At 38.4% G+C, this 21,898-nt stretch overlaps 1 long non-coding RNA gene across 1 annotated transcript; it reads right to left on the bottom strand.

Moving 5' to 3' along the window:
- Window positions 1-8,804: 8,804 nt before the first annotated feature.
- LOC306799929 lies at window positions 8,805-18,389 on the bottom strand. Its single transcript, XR_013773716.1, has 3 exons — window positions 18,340-18,389; window positions 17,064-17,214; window positions 8,805-9,198 (listed from the first exon to the last, which is right to left on the bottom strand). It is a non-coding gene; the product is annotated as an uncharacterized lncRNA (long non-coding RNA).
- Between the last annotated feature and the right edge of the window lie 3,509 nt (window positions 18,390-21,898).

Below are 21,898 nucleotides of genomic sequence, written 5' to 3'. Positions count from 1 at the left end.
TCTGTGAAGTTTTCATGAGATTTGCATAAATTTGCATGTAGATAGAGAATGACTCCTTCCCATATGTGGTAATTAGTCTGGGAAATGCATTGCAATAAGAGATACTATAAGAGATAAACTGATTAAGGACCACAGTTGAACTCTATTCCTTCCATTTAATCATTATGCATGTTGATAAATGCTTCCTCTGAATTTTGGCCTGATTGAGTTTTTTAAAGTAAGTCTGCTTTCTGTCAGTGAAGAAAATAGCACTCATGTTAAGATTTGGCCCCTCTGCTCTTGCTTTGAGTCCCAAGACCACCTACACCTGCAAACCTAAGGCGAGACAGGCAGGAAGCAAATTTAATTTGAAGGGACAGGGAAGGACTGTGCTGTGAGAGGCTCAAATACTCTGCACAGACATACTGACCTCCTCCTTCACCAAGACTTCAGAGAAAAAGAACAGATTTATACTCTGTCTGGCACTTGGATCTGAGCTGTTGGCAAAGTACTCCTCCAGAACATTATAAATTAACAAAATCTATAGAAAACTCCCCTTAATTGTAATTGGGTTTGGAGCAACTTATCTTAAACATTCTAAATTAGCTTTGATTTTGATCACCACTTAATTGTGGACAAAACAGTCTGACCCACCAGCCACCAGGGGCTGGTTTCATTACAAAACCCCACTCCATCATGCTGAAGCAGACTAAGGAGCCTGATGTGCAGCTCCACTCACAAGGCAGGTTTGTGGATGGCAGAAGGCACTGTGGGGACACCCAAAACTGCTGAATTTTAGTAAAAACTCTGAGAAAAACAAGAAGAAAAATAATTTTGGCAAAAAAAAAAAAAAAAAAAAAAAAAAAAGTGGATATACAGCTCTTTTGACCTGTTCTCTCTTGCTGCTGAGGACTGGGAGAAGCCCCAATGCCCTGACAGTGTGTTGCCCTTCTGCTGCAGAGGCTGCAGAGAGGGTGTCTCCAATTGGCTGCAGCAGCCACTTCACAGCCTTTCCTGATGATGACAAAGTCCTTCACATCAATGCCATAGTCATTGTTATTATACCAGTTTGGAACCAGTGCCTCCAGAGCTGAGATTGTTCTTTGTTTCAGCTATGCAGGCAATATTCTTCAGCTCTGCTGCTAGCAGACTGTATTTCATCTCTGCCCTCCCCTTGGCACAAAGAAGGACTGACAGAGAATTATTCAGGGGGATAGAATAAGCTCTAAAAAAAAATTGTACAGGTGGGGAATTGGGAAAAAAAATTGTACAGGTGGGAAAAAGTATGTTTTAATTCAGAAATATTTCCCTCTAGAGCAAAACTGTCACTTGACAGCTTGAAGGAGGATGTGCCTCTGCAGATTTCCAGGCCAAAGCAGAGGAGTGACACAACCCCAAAGTCCTCCTGCTGTTTCCTAATTCTGGATCATATGTGTCAGGTTGAACAGCAGAGACAAAGGGATGAGACCTTTTCAGTTTCTCCACCTTCCAAAAAATGCTCAGACTGGCATTGCTCTCACGCATACAGAATAATAACCTCCTACTGTCTGTGGTTACTGACCAGACCTTAATTTATTTTAGGATTATCAGTAGTTTTCAAATCAGTGAAAAACTGGATAGACCTGCCCTTGTTTTTTAGCCCTTGTGTTTTAATGGTTCTTAAATTTTCATGCCACCCACAAGGAATTTATCTGGACTTATGTAAAGCCTTTGATATAGAACCCTCAACATCCTTCTGTCTAGATTGGAGAGAGATGGATTTGATGACTGAACTGCTAGGTAAATAAGTTGTTGGACAGTCACATTTGGAGGGCAGTGCTCAATGCACTCAAGTGACAAATGATGTCCCTCATGGTTCAGTATTGGAATGAGTGTTATTAAATATCTTCATTAATGACATACAGGATTGAGTGCACCCACAGCAAATTTGCAGAAACACCAAGCTGAGTTGTGTGGGTGACACACCTGAAAGATGGGATCCATCCAGAGGGCCTGGATGAGTTTGATAAGTGGCCCATGGGAATCTCACAAAGTTTAACCAGACTAAGTGCTGGTGCTGATCCTGGGTTGGGGCAGCCCCTGATGTCAATCCCAGGTGAGGGATGAACAGACAGAGAGCAGCCCTGCTGAGAATGATCTGGGGGTGGATGAGAGGCTGGACATGAACTGGCCATGTACACTTGCAGCCCAGAAAGCCAAACAGCCTCTGCTGTTAGGCTGCATCACAAGCTGTGTGGCCAGCAGGGCAAGGGAGGAGATTCTGCTGCTCTGTCCTCCCACAGGGACAGCCCACCTGAGGAACTACATCCAGTTCTGGTACCTCAACATAGGAAAGACATGGACCTGTCAGAGCATGTCCAGAGGAGGCCACCAAATTGATCAGAGGGATGGAGTGTCTCTCCTATGAGGAAAGGCTGAGAGCATTGGGCTTGTTCAGTCTGGAAGAGAGAAGGCTTTGGGGTGACCTATTTGCAGTCTGCCAGTACCTAAAGGGAGCCTACAAGAAGGTTTGAATGAGAGTTTTTACAGGAGCATGTACTGACAGAACAAGGGGAATGGGTTCAAACTGAGAGTATGTTTAGATTAGATATGAAGAAAAAAAGTCTCCACTGTGGTGCTTGGGGCACTGGAACAGCTTGCTCAGAGAAGCTGTGCATTCCCCATTGCTGGAATCATTCAAGACCGGACTGGATGGAGCTCTGAGAAACCTGGTCTGGTGAAAGATGTCCATGCCCACAGAAGAGGATGGATCTAGATGGTCTTTAAGATCATTTCCAACCCAGGTGATTCCATGACTCTGTAAAGGCTGAGATGCATGTTCATTTATTGTAAGACAGTGGTGTTGAAATTAATGAATAAGTAAATTGGACATGTTTGTAGTCTGACAAACCTGGTGGCTCTTGTGGTAGACTGGAAATCACTTACAACCTCTGAATTACATTATCTTACAGATTAGTCATTGGGGTTAGTTCATAACCAATAGTCCTATATGACCAGTTCTGTAGGACAAGGACAGCTGGAGAAATGTACTGGAAGGAATTAATTTTATTATGGATGTTCAAGTCAGCCATTCAATGTGCAATACAGGTGTGCACAGGAATACATTTCTGCCATTCCACACATTGCTGTAAATCCCATATCCAAGAGCTGACTGGCTGGAAATGTGCATTTTTGCAACACACAGTAACAATATGCCAGCATTAAAAATATTGACAACTTGCCTCAAATCAAATCTAGCTTTCTTTTCCAGTTTTCTCTCTTTACTGCTCAGGCAGTGTAGTTCTCTCAAGTGGATCAAGACAATGGATAGTGCATTTTTTTTCAACAGAGGCTGACAGATAGAAGGATGACAATTAGGATAAAGCTAAAATAGACAAAAGAGGTAAAATATTCTTGGTCTGACACATTTCAAATATTCTGCCCTGTGCTAATAAGACGAAAAAGAGAACAAACATTCCCCTTCCCCTAGCTGATCTGATCTGGGTATAAAAATGAAGCTGTAAAAATGTTTAGCTGGTTCCAGCTGGATCCTATGCAAAGTCCTACAAAGAGCTAGCTCCTCTTAGACCAATCAGAGAGTGTAAATTCTTATGTCATGACAGGAAAGTGCTCAGAATCTCTACCACTGGGAAAAGCTGTGAAGGGCACTACAAGAGCATGTAACAGAGAAAGAGGGATTCTCTTAGGAGGATTTACAGACTTAAAAAAGACTGTTGTATCTAGACATGCAAAAGAGAACACTTCATCATAGAGGGCCATATCCTATGGGTTATTAAAAAGTAGACAGGACAAAGTAACGGAAAATACACTGCATTGGACAATTTTTCGTTAGAAGCTGGAAGGACATGGTGAACTACTAAGTAATTTTTCTTATCATGCATGTCTTTTACTGCTTTTGAAAATAGCCTAGGTTGCCAGCTAGATCCTTGCTGTGGGACAGCAGCCTCGCATTTATAACAGCCTCACATTTTATCACAGTTCAGAGAATATAATTTTCTTTCAATAAAGAAACAGTCCATGAGAACCCTTTAAAAATGCATCGACAACAACTTGCAGGTTGAAACGTGTTGCTTTTATTTTATCTTTCATAAGGCAGTATGAATCCAACATGTAACTTTTAATGGAAGGCATGTTGTGCATACGTGGAGCAGTTTCATGTAAATATGTGAATATATTTAAACAAACAATCTAAGGCAGGCTTACCACAATGAGTGGAAAAAAATGGAAAGCAATAAAATGCCAAGTTACACTGGTCTGTGCTCATGCAATATACACCTACTGGGACTTAGTTTAAAAGTGTTTTGAAATATTTATTTCTCTGATATTTATTTTAATGGAAACTTTCCCAACTGCTGATGGCAGATATCATATGCTTGTGGTGATAAGAAAAATGGCAAATTTTCTGTTCCTGTGGAATGTCTCTTTTGGCTATATGCAAAGAAATACCATATTGTAAAGCTGGAGTGGAAGCCTGTCACTGAAATGAAAATATGGAAGAAATTTAATTGTTTCCATAATACCTTATTTGAGTTAAACAAGTCTACTCAGACATGTAACCCCTGAAAACCTGACAAAGCTGCAGATGTTAAGAATTTAAACAGTTTGTGGTTCTCTTGATAGCAAATCTTATTAAATGGGAACTGATATGGCTTATGCAAACATACAAGATACAAAATAGTAGGATCGTTTAATTTAACTCCGATAGCAGCTTCCAAATAGAATCTGTAAATATTTAACCAGGGACAAAAGGTACTGTTTTTTACAGCATTTCATTAAAAACAAACCAAATAACCTAGTACACTCAATTATAGTACAGTGCTGGCAATGACTGCTGCTCCATCCAATACTTTTTCATAATGTCTGTTACTTTCTCCCATTTTGTGATTGACCTGAATTTCTTCTCTTCTATTATCAAAACCAGGCCTGAATCAGTTTGGTTTATTTCTTTCTTCAAACCAAGGAAGAAAAGGTAGTATAATTCCTACTGAATCTTGGAATACTTTCTTTTGTACTAGCACATAATTTCTTTTTCTAAAAATATAACATTTATCCAATGTTAAAGCTTGTTGTAAAATAGAAACTGAGCTGGCAACACTGACTAAAACCACATATCCAAACCAATTCCTTTGCATCTGCTTTTATTTCTTGGACTTCTACAACTTTCCTCAGATTTCAGCTCCATGTACCAAGTAAGCAAGAATTTTGCAAAAGATGAAGCTATCAACCTGCAGGAACAGGCAGAGTTCATTGGGACAGTTCCTAGCACAGCATCAACACGAAGCCCCTGTGTACAGATAGCTACAGCACACAAATCACAATTTACCTCCACAGTTATTGTTTGACTGGTATTCCTAACCAGCAGCCAGTCTATTCCTGATATGGCCACACAGTCACAGTGAGAAGCAGCGTGTTACAGACTGTGTCTGGATGAGCTTTTCTTACATGCCATCTTTGGAAAGGAGGTAAAACTGAACCCAGCAAGCTGAAGCCATGGGAATGAGGTGTTCCAGCTCCAGAGCTGACCATGACTGGCCCCTGTGCACACAACTGGCTGAAAAACAGCTCTGCTACAAGCACAGCTCTGAAATATTGTTCCAAGGGAAGATGGGTGGTCACATTCTGGAGACTGGTCCACGAAGCAGAGGGAACATTTAGACCTGAGACAGAATTCCTCCTTAAGTCAGCAGTGCATGTACTCATCACACTCAACATACCAGGACATAAATCCTTTAGCCACCTCATAGAATACCAGAAAAAGATCTTTCCAAGCAACTGCATTTTAGATATTAACTTTAGGCTCTTGCTTTTCTGCTTTGTTCTCCTCTAGTCAGTTAAACAAAGAAATGTAGAAAAACCAAGGAGAGAAATATGAGCAGCTGAAAAAGAAAAGTGCTGTCATGATTCTACAATAGGTTGCTGGTATTTACAAAATTCTGTGTATTCAGATTCAATATTTTCCATATGAAGATCATCACTTAGTATTAATGCTGAAGCTGTAAGGAGGATAGGGCCCCTCTTCCAATAAATAATTTGCAGATACAAGGAAAAGTACAATCCCTGCCCTGAGGACCTTGGAAATAATATCCTGCTTGTATAAGTTGAAATAGAAATGTGTTTATTTTTACTACAGTAAGTGCTTAACACACAATAACTAAACCAAAACTATTATTTCAAAAGGATTTAGAATAATATTTTAATTATTTCAATGTTTATAGAATTGAAAAAGCAGGAACTACTAATAATTACAGTCTCAAATACTTGTCTTTTTTCTTTGGAAAATCCAGAGACGGGTATAATGATATGCACTTGCAAAAAAAGAGAGCAGTTGGACAGATGAACTCTTCCATTACAGGATTTGGCCTAGAGGAGTGCAAACAAACCAGCATTCTCTTCAGGGCAATTTACACCTTTCGGTCTCCAGAAACATATATTGTTGAGGAAATTTGGGAGTTTTACTATGCCAAGTCAGAAAACACTGCAAATTATTTATGAGCAAAGAAACAGTAACCACATAAAAGAGCATATAATATTTTGTTCAGGTTATGTAGGAATACAGAATGTAAAAAGTAATACAGAAAAAGAGATCCAGAATGTAAGTATTGAGGGAACTCACATTCTCTTTTCAGATAATTTTTATCAATATGAATGCTGAGAAGCATCCATCCTTCATTGTCCGTCAAGAAAGTCTTGATATGGCTTTTGAGAAATGTTATCACATTGTCTGGTTCTGTTATTCACAGAATATCTGTGACATTCACAGAATGAGGACCTACAGGTTTGTTCTCAAGTTACTACCTCCCCCTCCCTGAACACAGACCAGTATGAATAATGCACATTGAGGAAGAGATTCAAGACAAGTGCACATTTGTTGAAAAAAAAAAAAAAAAGGATGTGTTATTTCATAGAATTTAGGCTGAAAAATAGCTTCTAGACTGTATATGCAGACTGAGGGATGAGACTGAAAAGCAGTTCCATGGAAAGGGACTGGGGGTGCAGGTCCATGGCAAGTTGACCATGAGCCAGCAGTGCCCTGGAGCCAGGAGAGCCAACCCTGTCCTGGCACAGCATCACAGCCAGGCAAGGGAGGGATTGTCCTGCTCTGCTCTGAGCTGGGGCAGCCTCACCTCCAGAGCTGGGGGAAGCTTTGGGTGCCACAAGACAAGACAGAAAACTATTAGAGAGTGTCCAAAGGAGAGCAACAAAGATGCTGAAGGGCCTTGAGACGAAGCTCAGTGAGGAGAGACTGAGGTCACTTGGTCTGTTCAGCCTGGAGGAGACTGAGGGGAGACCTCATTGCAATTACAACTTCCTCATGAGGGGATGAGGAGGGGCAGACACTGATCCCTGCTCTGTGGTGAGCAGTGACAGGACTCAAGGGAATGACCTGAAGATGTGCCAGAGGAGGTTTAGGTTGGATTTTAGAAAAAGCTTCTTCACCTAGAGGGTGGTTGGGCACTGGAACTGCTCCTCAGGGCACCAAGCCTGACAAAGTTCAAGGAAAGTTTGGACACCACTCTTGGGCCCCTGGTGTGACTGTTGGGGATGGTGCTGTGCAGGGAGTCAGATGATGATCCTTGTGGCTGTCTTCCAACTCAGCTTATTCTGTGATTCTGTGATTCCAACCTTTGACCAATCATCACTTTGTCAACCAGACCAGGGCCATATCCAGTTGTTTTTTGAACACCTCCAGGGATGGTGACTCCATCACATCCTTGTGCAGTCTGTTCCAATGCTTGACAGCCTTTTCTGTGAAAAAATTCTTCTTGATTTCCAACCAGAATCTTCTCTGGTATTGCTTGAGGCTGTTTCCTCTTTTCCTGTTGCTAGTTGCCTGGGAGAAGAGAAAAATATTTGGAAAATGCTGCAATATGGACAGCACAGAATAGCATGTGTGAGATGAGTATGGAGGCAGGACCACCCTCATGAAGGGAGGTACTGGCCTCCCCAAAAGTGGTCCTTGTGTTCCCTCTTTTCTTTGCTGTGCTCCTCTACTGCTGCAAGCAGTACCAGCCTTGCATGGGAATTTCTCCCATGCCTGTCATCCAGGGCCTTTGCTGGAATCATCCATCCCGTGAAGGAGCTCTAGTACAGACACCATAAAAGACCTAAAAGAAAAAGAGGAAAAGACCCAAAAGAGAAAGGAGTACAGAAAGGAGAGGAAATCACTGTTTTAATCTACACCACATGTACTACATGGCTGAGCTACAAACTCCAGGGAGTCATAACTCTGAATGTCCTGACTTATGTGTGTTTAAAATCTGAACTGTTGCATTACAACATGGGGTGGGTTTTTACACATTTAATTTAATTTTTTTCTTTGGGGAAAAAGAAAGTATGCTTTACCGTTCAGTCAAAGAAACACCATGACAGACAGTCAAATAAATATCATCCTCACATTTATTTGTATGATTAAGCCATCAGACAGTCAAGTAAATGGAATGGAGTACATTTATTTGAATAACTTCCAAGGTATTTTTGGGTACATATATAAAATAGAGATGTCAAGTCATGGCCCTTAATTTTTTCCATTGTTGAAAGAGTGCAACTCTAGAATAACTCCTCTGAAACAGAGGTAAAATTAATGTAAAAACAAACCAATATAATTCTGAAAACCACTCTGCTTTTCCCATTCTCTACCTACACAAAGAAGTTTAATTAGGAGGACTTTAGTTGGTTATGAAGGGCAACATGCAGCTATATGTCTAGATGAAGTTCAGTGCTGCAGTGGTAACTGGATATTAAACACAAGACAGAATAGTGCCTATACATTCTTGTTCTTTAAGAATCAGGAGGCTCTCCTATAAACCCAAGACATTCTCCTCTTCAAAAGCACATACCATTCACATTGTGTGCCATGGTTTCCACATCCACAGAAGACAATGAGGACAGCATTGGTAGAGCAGAACACTCAGTGTGGAATACTTGAAATCCACAGTACTCACATTTAAAGAATTTTTTTCTTGCTTTTGTCTTGGGGGTTGTTTTAGAGACTTCTAGACTAACTGTAGATTGGCCCCATAGAAAAAATGCCTTATTGTGGCTGGAGTTCATTAGATGAGCTCTGGGAGTCTATACTCCAATTTAGTTTCATCCAAAGGCATCTGGCACATATGTGCCAAAGCCATCCCATAACGAGAAGCAAAGAACAGTAGAGACAATTGGGACTGTTGTTTTCAAGAGCAACCCTTATTTGCACTGAAATATCAACATTGGCACACACTGTGAAGGAAAGATAACTTAAGCTCATAAATTATGCCTTCTGTATTCTTCTCAAAGTAACAGAATGAGCCCTAGAAACAGCACCCAGTTTTTACTACTCCCATGACAAGGACAGATGAATGCACCTACAGCTGAAAAAAGCTTCAAGACACAATTTTGGAAATGTTTCCAAGGAATTGTATATGAATCCAGAGATTACTTATAGTCCTTTATGACTCAGACCCTGGTATGATGCTTAGTCATGAGTCCTGTGCTTGGAGATGACTGAAAATATTTTAGTATCCAGAAGCATCCAAATACCAAATGAATCCTATTTTTACCACCCAAAATAATAGTTTTCATTCAACAATTGTGAGAAACATGAACTGAGTTTTGTTTTAAATCAATAGTGAAGGCTGTTCTGTACAATATTACAAATTGCAAAATTGGAAGAAGTGTGAAATGACTCAAAGTGATGATTATAAAGTAAAGTAATATTATTACAAAGTTTTATTAAGTTAAGGAAAATGTTATTTAAGTTTCTTGTGCTGCCCTAAGCCTTATTCTCCTTGTGAGTAGGCTCATGACCAAGACCATGAGAACAGCAAAGGTCATAATTTCCAGGCCTGGTGAAACCTGGTGATTTATATTGAAAGCACTAGCAACTCCAGAAAACTGCTGTAGGAGGAGAGGAGAGTATTCTGGTTTGTACCCTGCAATACCCCAGTATGATATCATCTCTTTCAGCAGATCAGCTACATGCCACCAAAATCTCAGTGGACATGTCTACATTGTGCTCAGCTCCTTGACAATCTCCATCTAGAGGTCACCTGGCTAACTTCCTCTCCAGTTTTCCTTTGAAGGAAATTAGCTAGCTCTGTTCATATCAAAGCCCAAGGGCAGCTCTGTGGATAACTCACTAGCAACTCTTCCTCAAAGACAGCATGGACCAGCCTGCACTCTGTGGGTCTGCTCAGTGTAGTCCTCCAACACCATTGCAAATAAACCCACATTCCTTTCTGTCATACCCCACAGCCTGCAGCACATACCTTAAGATTCATATAATAGAAGATTCATGTATCTAGAAGACTGCACACAACCCACATGTTACACTTTGATCAGAAAAACACATAAAAAATAGCAGCACCCTGCGAAGCTCAGAAAACTCATAGACAATGAACGTGACCAGTCTGTTTCAGAGGACAGCAGCCCTGTAAAACATGGATGTCACCATCCTGCACCAGATGGTCTGTGGGCCAGGTATCACAGTCTTCAAACACATTTAACAGCATGAATGCACTGGGTGAATTTCAGTTTCTTTACAGCAAACTCCTGTATACCTGAGAAGTTAATTGAGGAGAGCTTGATAAATTATGTCCTTCTTGGATCTGGGATGTCAGTGGAGAGAAGTGAAAAGTGTTTGGTGGTTATATCACCAAGTGCACCAGTGCAAGGAACAGACACTTCCAGAAATGGTAGCACAGCTTCCCAGAGAAGCAAGAGAGAAATTGTCAATGGACTACTTCTCAGCCCCTTGACTTGGAAGAGGAACTCCTATGTAAGTCTCCTATGGAGAGGTGATATGTTAAAGTCTAACAAGCCAAGCAGAATGTCAGGACAGTGATTCCAGTGCCAGATAGCTATAAATTTTCACCTGTGGTACCAGGGTACCAGCCTGGAAGCCTGTGAATACAGAGTGAGAAATACTGCATCCCCATGGCACATTGGAAGCGTGCACCCAACGAGTTCAAGTGGTGCCTTTTGTGTGACCTCTTCCATGTTTCAACTTAGACAGAGTAAATGGTCTAGTAAAGAGACTAAATCAGATATTTATGTCCATATTCCCTCTGAGGACTAATCTACATTAAAACCATTATAATTAACAACAAAATTTTAATCCTAAATGAGTGGATCTTCATTTGAACATCCTTGAGTAAGGATCTTCTCTAAGCTACACTGCCATGCACTTTTAGAGATTAAAAGTGGCAGTTGCTGTGAAAATAAGTGTTTCTTGGCAAGAAAGGAAATCCAACTATGTTGAAAATATTTAAAGCAACACATTTTATCCTAATAACAAACCTTAATTACTCTATTACATTACCAGAAGTGATTTCATTAATGTCTCTGAAACAAATCATATCAGTCATCCAAACAAAGTTTTCACGATCAATCTAAAATGGAACTGAACCAAGCCATAACTTCTCAGGATTCCTTGTAATGACTCAGAGAATATGAGCTGCGAGTAACACGTGAACTGTGAGTTTGACATACAGGCTGCTACTTTGGAAGTTGTCTGAAATTCAGTAGACATTGATTCAAGTGCACTTTTTAAAAGCTGTTGCAGCTTCCTGCTGAAAAAGCAAAAATTCAGTTGCCAAGATGAAAAGTTAAGGGAGGGCCAAATGCAAAAAGCACAAGAAAAACTTTTGTTACAAAATCTTTAAAACCAAATACTGTTGTTCACTACAAAATTAAGGCTTGATGTGGCCAGTATATGTAGATTTGTTTAACTTTACCAGCATGAACTTACAATCAGTTAAGCAGATTCCCTGTGGTAAGCTGTGAGTGAGCTTTGCTCAGTGGGGCACTGACTTGAGTCTCTCTCCTTTAGTATCAATTTTCCTGACATGTGTAAGACCTTAATAGTTTTGGGACCTCTAATCCTCAGTCAAATTTGGTTAAAATTGGCTGCCAGTTCAGAAATTATTAGAGGACTGCTAGATGAGCACATGAATGGATAAAGGAACAAAAGAGCACTAGAATCAAGTAATTTCTTTCATTATAGAGTTTAAAATAAAAGTGGTATATTGAAAGTAGGCTGTGAATCAAGGAAAAGGGCACTAATGTGCCGCTTCGAATATCAAGAGTTTTCCAAAGATGATGGTGGAGATGTCATCCTCTGTAACTTTCAAACTGCATTTGTCAAAATTTTTGTGAACAAGTAATAAAATACCCTGTAGTATTTTTTTTTTTACAATGAATAGTTAAGTATTTTCAGTATAATTGATGAACCACATGCAAAAATGGTTCTTTGTTGTACCTCTATTCAGGTGTGCAAATATATACACATATGTAACACACAGAAATTTATAAAGGTATGAAACTGTTTTTAAATTTAAATCTTCTTCACTAAGTCTACTTAAGATATGAAAAAAAATATCACTAAACCAGAAAGGAAACCCATAAGGCATTAAAAATGACACTATGTATACTAGTCCAAAAATCTGTCACAGTTGGGCTATATATTAAACCATCATTTCAGAGAAGTACAATGAAAATAATTGGATTTATTTGGTATTTGTCTGAATTACTCGTCCTCAAATTCAGCCTGGGTGTCTGGTTCTATGCCCTTTGTCATTAATCATTCTAAGGAAAAACAATCTTAACTATCTCCTCGAAGCACATGAATAGTTTTATTGAAAAAATTGTGCCCTGGCAATTAGTAACAATCTCTTAACTTGTACAGCTATATTCCTGTGTTTGTTGTATGTACATATACAAAATAAACCTCAGGCAGTTTACTTAGTCTCTCTATCAGTATTTAATAACCTATTTTCCTTATGAAAAACCCAGTTCAAATTAGTTTCTCCTTGGTATCCATATTGTTAAACATAAACTCTGCAGAAATACCTCACCTAAGAATAGGAGTTATATTTTACTTCACAGACCTACAGCAGTCTTTAGCTGATCTGAGCCTCATAGCACTCACAGACATATGGTGATGAGATTTGGTAATGTAAATGCAACATTCATTATAGGGTCACTGGCTGAAAGGTGGTGCTAAGATTCTGGAATCAAAAAAGCTAAAGTATGATCAGGTAGCTTATTGCAAAAAGACTCAGAAACATGCACTGGTATGCACACCCATAGAGCTATATATACTGCTTACATTCAGCAAGTATTACCTCTCTTTAAAAGGTAAGGCAAAGAAAGCTCTTAAGTGTCTGTTATGGGTTGTGTCATATTCACACATCATTTCTGATTGTCATAATTTTATTTTTATTAAGCTTTTTATTAACAGCAAGAGCAAAAAGAGAAAGCAGGGAATAATACAGCAAAATAAACGAAATCCCAACCAACAGCTCACTGGTCACACTTGTACTTTCAGCAAATTGCTAGATTTCAGTACAAGGATGTGGGGTTTCTTTGTGCTCCCCTTAGTAGCAGCTACAGGTAGGAGAGGTACTATCACTTTCCTCAAATTAATACAGTAGCTAAAAGATCAAATTTAAAAGTTTAAAATTGTTTTTAAAATCTTATCAGAAGTTAGCAGATAAAAAAGTCTGTCTTTTGAAATGTGAACATTCTATTGAGGTCCTACAGAAAGTCAATGGGCATCACACATTTTCAGCCTCTAAAAAGAATTGGAAATTTAGTTGTAAGCCAAGCACAGACCCTGTGCTTTTGAGGAGACAGCAAGTGATTTCCTTCTCTCCTGGCAGCCCCTTGTAAGAGTTACCAACTGATCAATGGACAGCAGAGGAGATCCTGCTCATGAACCATGCCAGGCTTCTGACAACAGTGTTTAACTACCCACTTAAAGAAAAGTTTAGGGAATATGGGGACTTAGTTACAGTACATTGTAAGGAATCTTCCCATCCATACTGCCACAGGACCACTAAAAAGATTTCTTTTTTCAGTGCAGGTGATGAACATTCACCAAAGTTTGCAACTTGGCTATGCACATTTGGCAGACTGAATTATGGGACTTGAAGTCTAAGATCAAGAGAACTGCTTGGTTTTGCAATTCTTCCTTTAGGAACAATTCACAGCAGAATCACAAATTTTCCTCTTTCCAATTACAGTCCTGTATGGATGTGGTGGCATGAGGAACATTCAATAATGAAGATCTGCAGTACCAAGCCACAGGGGACAAACAGATGACAGCAGAAAAACTGGAACGATAATTGATGCCTCCTTTGAACAATACAATGTAAAATGAAATCTAGATTTAAAAAATGGAGAAAATAAGATTATTCTACTTGCAAACTGTACTAAAAGCTGCCATCTCAGCCACATATTCCACGTCTTTAGTAACCCAGTTATGATTAAAACAATTTTTACATGCATTCTCTGCACATCAGTGAATTACATTACTCAACCTACTAATTATTTAGTTACCATTCTGTGACATGAATAATTCTAAAACTAAGCTCCTAAGAACTCCAGTTTAAAGGCAAAATTCTGATTGGCAGGCAGGAAGATCTGACAGATTAGTCAATGGGGGCAGCTAATCAGTCATTTGACCTATTGTCCTACTGAAGTAGTTACAGTTAAAGTTGCTTTAACACTAATACACCTGCAGTGAAATTTTTCTCCTCCTTGGCAGAGAATGGTATTATCAGAAATGGCATGTCTAAAAATCACTTTTGAGAGAAGCTAGGCTTAAGGTGTCAAACTCAGAATGTTGTGACACATTAAACAGGGTTTCAGAGATGGACACTACCTCCCAAGCTTAGGTCCTGAGGTTTCATTGAAATTCAGTCATTTGGTGTTCTTTTGCTGCTAAAACCCACCACGATGATTGTGCCAACTACCTTATTAATGGCAAAGGTGTTTGGTACACTTGAAATTCAGAAAGAATGGATGAAACTGATCCGATTGTTCTTCAATACTTTCACAGGTAGGTTGTACCTACATAGCACTGGAAGCACAGAAGAGAAATTTTGTAATTTGCCCTAATTCAAAGTCACATTCCTACACTCATTGAGGAGAGGGTAAGTTTGAATTTAGTTCTGGAAAAGATTAACCTATTCCAGGACATGTACTTGCCTGAAAAGAATAAACCTGCTACCTCTGAACATGTATGACAAGTGAAGAAAAAGGGCTTTTAAAACTAGAGGAAAAATAAATCTGGAAGATGCTTCTTTCTACTATTATGTTTCAGGATGGCTCTGTAAGAACCTGCTCTAAGCCTGGTGCTAAACAGCTGAATTCTCTAGAAGACAAGATTCTCATCTCCCTGATGCTCCTACAGTCTAGATCTACTGCATCACCTCTGAGCTCTGAAATGCTTTCTGCAACGCTGGCAAGTGCTTCCTATGAAAAATATTTCTGTTATTCTACAAGGACAACTGTGAATTTCTAAATCAGCTGTTTGGATTATTATAATAGATCTGTATTTGTCACACTGCACTACTATTTGATATGTTTACTTTCAGGGGCAAAATCAAATCTAAGGAACATTAAAGGAAAAGTTGATCAATCTATTAAATGATAAAAAAAGTATGGTCACTTCTTGCATGATCAGGGCAAAAAGTTTTTTCCTGTATTCATTTCCTTTTGCACTCTTTTCTCTCAAGAGACAATTTCTTTTTTTACATGACTTGAAATATATCAGGATCATTTTAATCCTTAATTAACATATCCTGAAGTTAGATATTCTTTGTTTGCAACAGATACAAATATCTGCAGAAATAGGACTTTCCTTTGTATAATTTTCTTCGTCAATGAAAAGTATTACACTTGATCCCATGGATTTAAATGTGCATTAACCTGTCTTGTTCACACTAGTTCAGTGAGTAGTTCCATTACAATTAATGAGGCAGATAATATCTTGATCCAGATCCTGTAATTCTTTTATTTCAGAATAACTAATGCAAATAGGATGACATATGAGCTTTGAGCAGTGAAATCAAAATACAAATACACTGAATTGTATTCCAAGCTACTTTGATGATTAAAATTTAGAAAAGTGAATTTTATTTTAGTAAGCTGAGAAGACTTGTTGTTTATTAGGCAACCTAGTGAATCATCCCTTATTTTCAAGCCTGCATTTTAGGAGCTGCCTAAACAGTTCTGTTTGCAAGCCTTAGAAGTATATTGATTTATGGAGGGACAGAATAGCTATTAACACACATGCAAATATGAAGATGAGGATGTACCTTGTAAGACATCCTATTGGTGTTTCATAGGCTGCCAACTAAGATGAATTGTAAACTCTGGAACCTCATTACCTGCAAAGTGTTCTGCTTTGTGCAGTTTCATGGGAGTTTCTGTTCTCAAGCAGGCAGCCAGTCTATTGGCTTTTCTATGAAAACCAGATATTGCTTCCATTTATATCAACATTTATGTCAATCAGCTCAAACATTTTCATTTAGAGACATCATTAAATACTTTATCTACCTAAACAGTCCAACGTTTCAAAATCTATACCCTTTTATCCTTAGGCAGGACAAAGTAACATCTAGATGAAAAGAAATTTTACTGTCCAAAACAGCAATAACCATAGCCAGACAGTTTTTGTCCAAGCTCAGAGTTTACATCTATTGAGTGCATTTTCATTTTATTTGTAGTAACAGCTGTGATTTCTACACATATTTTGCCAATCGGAGAACAAGCATTTTCCTCTGAGTAACTAATCACACCTCAAGGGCCTGTGTTAGCAACACAGACACCCTTTTAAGGAAATAGAAAACACCATCTTTGCTATAGCCTTGACCTAAACCCAAAGGAGCAAGGCCCTTGGGGTCATGATTTCAAGCAGCACTGCCCATACCTTTCCCCTCAGTCATGTATTAAGTTATTACTTCAGCACTGTGGGAAAAGAAGTATGAACAAGTTCACTTTTACTTTCATATTTCTCATGAGTTCAGCAGTTCCTAAAGTCTGATACACAGAAAGGTCTGGTTGCAGACTGATTATAGGCTGGTTGCCAGAAAGATCAAGCAAGGTATTTTAAGCTTCATCAACCATATGGATGTGCCTTGTCTTTTTAGATGATGTATTTTTCCCCTGAGGATTTTCAACATTTTAAAGTTCTACTATTTAATTTTTTTAAAATTATTTCAGATAAATTTAGGATGACTGAGACTCAGCACAGAAGTTCACAAAACTGACAGTAATTTTCCAACAGTGCTATGTTCTTGGGTGTTAAATTTCTTTACCTTGAGTGGCTATATATTTATAGAATGGGTAAGGTTGGAAGGGAACCCAGTGAGTCATCTGGTACAAGTTCCCTGCTCAAGCAGGGTCATCTAATAGTGCATGCCACAGGATTATGTCCAGAGGGTTCTTGAGGGAGAATCCACACTATCTCTTTTGGAGAGAGGACAATCTGTTTCAGTATGTGGCCACCTGGACAATAAAATTCTTCCTCATGTTCAGGTGGAACTTCCTGTACATCAGTTTCTACCCATTGCCTCTTGTCCTATTGCTTGGCTCCACTGAGAAGAGCCTGAATCTGTCCTCAGACATCCTCCCTTCAGATACTTGTAGATATCTATGATATCTCCTCTCAGTCACCTCTTCTCAAGGCTCAATAGGCCCTATATTCCCTATATTTAAGCCTTTCCTCATAAGACCTCCAGATTCTCAATCATCTTCGTAGCCCTCAGCTGGACCAGCTCCAGGAGCTCCATGTCTCTGCTGTAACAAGAAGCCCAGAACTGGACACACTACTCCAAATGCAGCCTCACTAGGGCTGAGTAGAGGGGCACATTTTCAACTGTAAATACATTAGATAACAATTATTAATAAATGTTTGTTGTACTTGATTAGCTGCAATCAAATATTTCTTGAGAAGGAAAAGCTGATTTTGTCTTTGTGTCTCAGGGTTGAACATCAACAGCCCCTCCTGCCCCTTAACACACACTGCAATCATATCTTCAAGTCTTCCCTACCTACTTGTCTTTGTTTTCTGTTGGACAAGAGACTCTTGCATTTCTCTACATTTTTGCCACTTGTTGCATACCTGATGATCTGATGCAAGTGCAGCTCTACTTGGCTGCCAGGAAATATTGCTGAAAATCAAGCCTCTCATTCTCTGGCAGATAAACAAATAAGTTCAGGGGTTGTCTTCAGTTCCTGGAATTACTGCAGATTTTCCCTTCTGGTATCTCTACCCCACTTTTAAACTGATTTGACCTGCAGGTTACAAAGGGATGAACATGTCATGCTGTGACATGACAGCAGAAGCCTTGCTTCTTTAGTGAGCCAAGTTAAAAACTGATTCACATGTGATCTCAGAGATCACTGTAGTAATTGTAGTATGACATAAAGGCTGTTTCATGCAAGAAAAGCTGTCCATCTGGGCATTTTCACTAAGGTTTTACCAGATCATGCTTATAGGAGGCAAAAGAGGTAGATCTAAGTTTTAACAATCCTATCTTAGTATCTTACTATTTCCACTATTTTAAATCCTCTAAAGCTAGCAAAGCCCACCTCAAAAGATTCCACAATGGGCTGCCAGTTTAAAGCTCCAGCAAGAAATAATCCTCTTTCTAGTTTCACCTATACATACCTGAAAGAAAAATGCGATTAATTAAACAAAATGTTTATCCCTTGCACAGTGCAACTGAAATTGGAAAATTGGGAATTTCTCCAAAAATAGAAAAATCTCCTGAAAACATTCTAAATTTTACGTAGAAAAATGTAAATTTAAAATACTGTAATTAAGCATACAGCATAATTAAAATCTGCCCTTAAAATCAAGTCCTAAATTCCCTAGAGAAAAATATACATTAAGTGTATGATGGCATTCACCAAATGTATTTCTCCAAAATATGTAACCTGAGTAAAATGTTAGGAAAAAACTAGAGTTTTTTACTATTTCACAGCAAATTCAGAGCACCCATACAGCACAGGATCAGTGCCACAGTCTCTATGTTCTTTAGCAATGACATTATTAATAGTATCTTCAGAGGAGGTACAGCGTGTCCAACTTCTTTTCAGTCCCTGAGAAGTCTCCTGACAACTTCCAAGAGAGCTGAGCACTGTTTCATATGAATTATATTAATTTCCTTATAGGCTGATTTGTATTTTATTGCCCAAATTAAATAATATCAAAACTCTTAAGAGGCACAAAATTTCCTAGAACCTATGTCCTGCCCTCCCTTCATTCCCCAAACACAATCCTGAGTGGAGGCATACAACTGTAATAAACTAGATTTTGGCAAGTTTTGACTAATTACATTTTATCTATTAAAGTAAATAAATCTGTTTGATCAGAACTGAAGCTTGGAAACATTGTTGGGAATTTAGCTCCTAAAAAGACTAGTACAGAAACACCAACAGAGTTTCGTAATAACTGTTTATTTATTGCACATCACAAGATTTTCCTGGAGGAACAGAGAGGACAAAAATTTCCAAGTCAGTTATATTTTTTCTCAAGTATCAGCAAGCCTCAGGGATAATCCTTACCTGATGAGCAACACGATGCAACACATGCACTTCAGGAACAGCCATCCATGTGCACAGTCCCTCCCATTCCACATACTGCTGCATTTGGTATCAAGACAAAACAGGGTGTTTTGTTCTGCAGAGGCAGAAGTTCAATAGAAACCAGAGCGTCTCTAGAGAGCAGAACAAGCTAGAAACAAATGCATAGGCACTGGTCATCCACAGCAGCACATATATGTTATAGAGCACACCTGCATTCAGCAGATGCAAAACTTCTTCCCATGCATGAACACAAAAACCTTCCAAATCCTTCCCCTACTTGTTCTGTTTGGTTCAGGGAGCTCATCCTTCTCTTAGTAGACAAAACATAAACCTAGAGCTCTATTTACATACTATCACAAAGAAGTTTACCATTAAGAGTAATACCTTAATGCATAACACCCCCCCTCCCCACCCCAGTGTAATTACAAAAAGAAAACAGGGACCATCATTTGCTCTCCTATGTACCTATACATGCATGGAGCCTGTTCTCCTACATGAGGGCTGCTAGGACAATTATGCTTTACTGAAAGCATATGCTGTTGCTTTTAGATGAAGATGTGCTCATATCATTTGAAGGGTAATGTAAAAAAATATTATTGCTGTAGTTATGCTGTATTTCCTGACCAAATTTGCTTAAACTGTGATGTATCACTGACAGGATCTCCCTCCACCTCTCTAGGGATATATATTCAGTATCTTGGGAACACGCTGCATAAGCAATGGATCTTTTCAATGTCCATATACAAGAATATAACCCACAGTCTTCACTATCTGGATTTGTTCCCAGAGTAATTTCAGGAAATTTCTAGGCTGTTCTGTACAAGCAAGCTTTTCTAAAATTGTCTTTGGGAATAAGCTCTAGAAGCAGATGGATCACAAACACTGGAGCCCAGCAGGAAACAGATCATTACCAAAGTCAGCATTTGCATACTTGCTCTTCCTTAGAACTTTTTGTTTATAACTGATTACTTGTTTGTAAAAAAAAATCATCCGTTTTGGTCTTCTGAGCAGTCTCTTAGTTATATCTGTGGTATCCAAGTCTACACCTTCATTCTTACCTTCATGATGTTTTCAGAGCTTGTGGTACTGAAACAATGCTCTGCCTTATTTGACTATATAAAGAATTAAATTTCACATCACCTTCCTGTCCATGTGAGAACACCAAAATGATTCCTGAATAAAAATGTCACATCCTTCTTTCTGGGGAAGAAAAAAAAAAAAAAAAAAGCTGCCTTCAGAGATTCAGTGAGTAGGCTATTGAAGAAAATTAAATGGCAAAACAGAGAAGTCAGTGATGTATCAAAAGACTGATTAATTCCAGTTCTCTTGGGAACTGTACAATGTTTTGCTTGACATCACAAAAGATTGATAGGTGTGAATTATACTCTGTTGGAGGTGAATACCAAAGCATATTAAAAAGCAGTACCATTTCAATTGGATTTCCCATGTCCTGACCACTGAATCAAGTTTTCTACCATTTCACATATAACATTTATCAAAACTTTTCAACACTGAAAAAAAAAGAATGAAAAATATTAACAAGAAATTGGATTGGCCAATATTTGGAGAATAGATCCTTCATTCTTGAATATTTCTAAAAGACTGAGACAATAAGCGATTTTTTTTGAAATGGAATATTTATTTACTTTATTTGACTTAAACTTATTCTTTCTGCAACTACAGCAAATTCATATTTACATCTGATGTAACGATGGATCAAAATTTACATGGAAATATTTGATTGAACATAATTGCACTTGCAAGCACTCTCTCCCACTAATAGACAAACTTTAATCTCACTCTATTCTGACACAAACCACTGATGTACAGCTAAAAAACTTGGCAGGCAGGAAAAGCAATATTTCAACAATTCTTCAAGTTATTGTTGTCTCAGCACAAAAAAGTCCATACTTACTTTATGAAAAATACTACCAATCTCTAGGGCATATAAAACAAATTGGTTTCAATGCAGCAGTTTTGGCTCATATTAAAAGCATGTGGAGATTAATTTCTTTCTTTTTGAAGGTAAAATGAGTTAACTCTGCCAACACTTACAGAAAAAGTTCTAATGCTCTTAAGCACTCCATAAAAATCCCCAGACCAGAAAGTTCTCCTTTAGTGACAATGTAGGTATCATGTGAAACACTTAACACCTAATAATTAAAAATTTATGTACTAGATTATTTTTTGCAAATTTTAAGGTATAAGCAGAAATTTAATTTGTACTTTCAATTCTAAATATGTCCTTGTTATAAACCAACATTATTTTTAGGATGCAATCATCCAGTTTGATCTGATAGTTGAAGCAAAGTGTCAAAAAATACATGTATTTTTATAGTGTTTTGCAAATGAATATTGAATAGAACACTGCCACCTTTTGGCTATGATCTGGCCTTAAAAACTTCTTTGTAAAATTTCCAAAAACATTAGACATATAATGATTGTTCTGAAGAAATCAGTCTGTCAACAGGCTAATGTTATGCTTATAATTAACATATTGTAGATGTAAGAGTAAAACTTTTCATACTGAACTGCACAGCATTATCCTATTATTTCAGGA

The sequence above is a fragment of the Erithacus rubecula genome, assembly GCF_903797595.1.
Source record: "Erithacus rubecula genome assembly, chromosome: 3".
NCBI lineage: Eukaryota > Metazoa > Chordata > Aves > Passeriformes > Muscicapidae > Erithacus > Erithacus rubecula.
The sequence above is the reverse complement of the archived record's forward strand: the minus strand, read 5'-3'. Positions and strand labels throughout refer to the sequence as shown.